We start from the raw sequence: 4,003 nt of genomic DNA, 5'->3' as shown, positions 1-4,003 counted from the left end.
CTGCACAGAGTAAGCGCTCAATAAATACGATTGATGATGATGATGATTGAATGAATAAAAAAAAGCATTTCGCTGCAGGTCTGCATTCACTGCGTTGGAGCCTTTTGCCCTCAGAAAGGGGAGGAGAGCGTGGGAGCAAGGTTTTTCCCCTTGGGCTCCACTTCTGCTTGGTGACCTTGGGCAAGTCCCTTCACTTCCCTGGGCCTCAGTTCCCTCCTCTGGAAAATGGGGATCGAGATAGACCCGACATGGGACAGGGACTGCATCCAACCCGATTGGCTTGTGCCAACCCCAGCCCTTAGTACAGTGCCTGGCACATAGTAAGCGCTTAACAAATGCCACAATTACTATTAATATTGCTATTACTGAGCACCCAGCAAGTGTACAGTAGAATAAATTGATGGGATCCCTGCCTTTTGGGAGTGCTTGACACATAATGAGCGCTTAACAAATGCCATCGTTATTATTATTATTATCATTCCAGTCTCGTGGCTGTGACTGATTGCAATGTATCTCCCCTCGCTAGATTGTAAACTCCCAAAAGACAGGGATCCCATCAATTTATCAATCTAGCGGGGAGAGATACATTGCAATCAGTCACAGCCACGAGACTGGAATGATAATAATAATAATAACGATGGCATTTGTTAAGCGCTCATTATGTGTCAAGCACTGTTCTAAGCACTGGGGAAGAGGCAAGATAATCAGGTCAGACACAGTCCCTGTCCCACACAGGCCTCACAATCTAAGTAATAATAATAATAATAATAACGGCATTTGTTAAGCGCTTACTATGTGTGAAGCACTGTTCTAAGCGCTGGGGTGATCAGGTTGTCCCATTGGGGGCTCACAGTCTTAATCCCCATTTCACAGATGAAGTAACTGAGGCCCAGAGAAGTGAAATGCCTTGCCCAAAGTTACACAGTTGACAGGTGGCGGAGCCGGGATCAGAACCAACGACCTCTGGCTCCCAAGCCCGGGATCTTTCCAGGGAGAACAGGGATTGAATCCCGGTTGGAAACTGAGGAAGTGAAGGGGTTTGCCCGAGGTTACACAGCAGGCACGTGGGGAAAGCCGGGATTAGAACCCAGGTCCTCTGATTCCCAGGCCCGGGATCTATCATCTAGGCCAAGCTGCTCCTCAAAAGAGTATAATAGAGGATAATAGAGTATAAAGATGTGTTTGTAAGTGCTACGGGGGCGGGAAGGGAGAGACACATTGTGAACAGTGAGAGCTTAAGTGGCATATAAGAACTCAAGTGACAGCGGATTATATCAACAGGGAAGATGAGAGATTAATTGGGGAAAACTCTTGGAGGAGATGGGATTTCAGGAGGGCTTTAAAGCTTAAACACTTTTGGGTAGGGATTGTCTCTATCTGTTGCCGAATTGTACTCTCCAAACGCTTAGTACAGTGCTCTGCACACAGCAAGCGCTCATTAAATACGATTGAATGAATGAAGGAAGGAAGGAACAATAAACGGACACATCCCCCACCCACGACGAGATTACAGTTTAGGTGCGGGGGAGACAGACATGAATAGAAATCAATAAATGATAGATTCGTTCATTCATTCAATCGTATTTATTGAGCGCTTACTGTGTGCAAAGCACTGTACTAAGCACTTGGGAAGTACAAGTTGGCAACATATAGAGACAGTCCCAGACAGCAGCGTGAAGCAGCGTGGCTCAGTGGAAAAGAGCCCGGGCTTTGGAGTCAGAGGTCATGGGTTCAAATCCCAGCTCCTCCACTTGTCAGCTGTGCGACTTTGGGCAAGTCACTTCACTTCTCTGGGCCTCCGTTCCCTCATCTGTAAAATGGGGATGAAGACTGTGAGCCCCACGTGGGACAACCTCATGACCTTGTATCCCTCCAGTGCTTAGAACAGTGCTTTGCACATAGTAAGTGCTTAATAAATGCCATCATCATTATTATTATTATTATTATTCATTCATTTTATTACTCTATTTATTTATTTATTTATTTATTTTATTTGTACATATCTATTCTATTTATTTTATTTTGTTAGTATGTTTGGTTTTGTTCTCTGTCTCCCCCTTTTAGACTGTGAGCCCACTGGTGGGTAGGGACCATCTCTATATGTTGCCAATTTGTACTTCCCAAGCGCTTAGTACAGTTCAATGCACATAGTAAGCGCTCAATAAATACGATTGATGATGATGATGATGATTGAGGGCTTACTGTGCGCGGAGCACTGGACTAAGCACTTGGAAAGTACCATTTGGCAACAGATAGAGACAATCCCTCCCCAACAACGGGCTCACAGTCTAGTAGGGGGGAGACAGACAACAAAACAAAACAAGCAGACAGGTATCAATAGCATCAATATAAATAGAATTATAAATATATACACATCATTAATAAAATAAATAGATAAATATGTACTAAGGGAGTGAGTCAGGGTGACGCAGAAGGGAGCAGAGGGTGGAAAGTGGATTCAAAGTGGAGGAAGGAATGAATGAGTACTTCAAGCTCCATTTAGAGAAGCAGCGTGGCTCAGTGGAAAGAGCCCAGGTTTAGGAGTCAGAGGTCATGGGTTCTAATAATAATAATAATAATAATAATGATGGAATTTGTTAAGCGCTTACTCTGTGTAAAGCACTGTTCTAAGCGCTGGGTGCGATACAAGGTGATCAAGTTGTCCCATGTGGGGCTCACAGTCTTCATCCCCATTTTACAGATGAGGTAACTGAGGCTCAGAGAATCAATCAATCAATCAATCAATCAATCAATCAATCGTATTTATTGAGCGCTTACTGTGTGCAGAGCACTGTACTAAGCGCTTGGGAAGTACAAGTTGGCAACATATAGAGACAGTCCCTACCCAACAGTGGGAGAAGTTAAGTGACTTGCCCAAGGTCACACAGCAGACATGTGGCAGAGCCGGCATTCGAACCCATGACCTCTGACTCCAAAGCCCGGGCTCTTTCCACTGAGCCACGCTGCTTCTCTATCCCGCCTCTGCCACTTGTCAGCTGGGTGGCTTTGGGCAGGTCACTTCACTTCTCTGTGCCTCAGTTCCCTCATCTGTAAAATGGGGATGAAGACTGCGAGCCCCATGTGGGACAGCCTGATTACCTTGTATCTACCCCAGTGCTTAGAACAGTGCTTGGCACATAGTAAGCGCTTAACAAAAACCCTCCTCCTCCTCCTCATCATCATTTCTACTAATCATCATCATCATCATAATAATAATAATGGCATTTGTTTAGTGCTTACTATGTGCAAAGCACTGTTCCAAGCGCTGGGCACTGTTCTAAGCACCAGATAGTGATATTTGGTAAGTGTTTATTACATGCCGTTAGACTGTAAGCTCATTATGGGCAGGGGACATGTGTCCGCTAATTCCAATATATTGTACTCTCCCGGGCATTTGAGTTTCCAGTCCTCTACCAGTCTTGGCTACAGGAGGGAGAGTCAAGCAGAGGCCTGTCAATCAATCAATCAATCAATCAATCAATCAATCAATCAATCGTATTTATTGAGCACTTACTGTGTGCAGATCACTGTACTAAGCGCTTGGGAAGTACAAGTTGGTAACATATAGAGACGGTCCCTACCCAACAGCGGGCTCACGGTCTAGAAGGGGGGAGACAGAGAACAAAACAAAACATATTAACAAAATAAAATCGAGTAAATATGTACAAATAAAATAAATAAATAATAATAAATAAATAAAATAGAGTAATAAATACGTACAAACATATATACATATATACAAACATGTAACAACTGGGAATTAAATACCGGTTCTTCCTCAGAGTTAGATGGTGAGCCCCATGTGGGCCAGGTCCTGTCCACCCTGATGATCTTGTATCTAATAACAATAATAATGTTGGCATTTGTTAAGAGAAGCAGCGTGGCTCAGTGGAAAGAGCCCGGGCTTTGGAGTCAGTGGTCATGGGTTCAAATCCCGGCTCCGCCAATTGTCAGCTGTGTGACCTTGGGTGAGTCACTTCACTTCTCTGTGCCTCAGTTACCT

Source organism: Tachyglossus aculeatus, chromosome 2 (assembly GCF_015852505.1).
Source record: "Tachyglossus aculeatus isolate mTacAcu1 chromosome 2, mTacAcu1.pri, whole genome shotgun sequence".
NCBI lineage: Eukaryota > Metazoa > Chordata > Mammalia > Monotremata > Tachyglossidae > Tachyglossus > Tachyglossus aculeatus.
Note: the sequence above shows the minus strand (reverse complement) of the source record.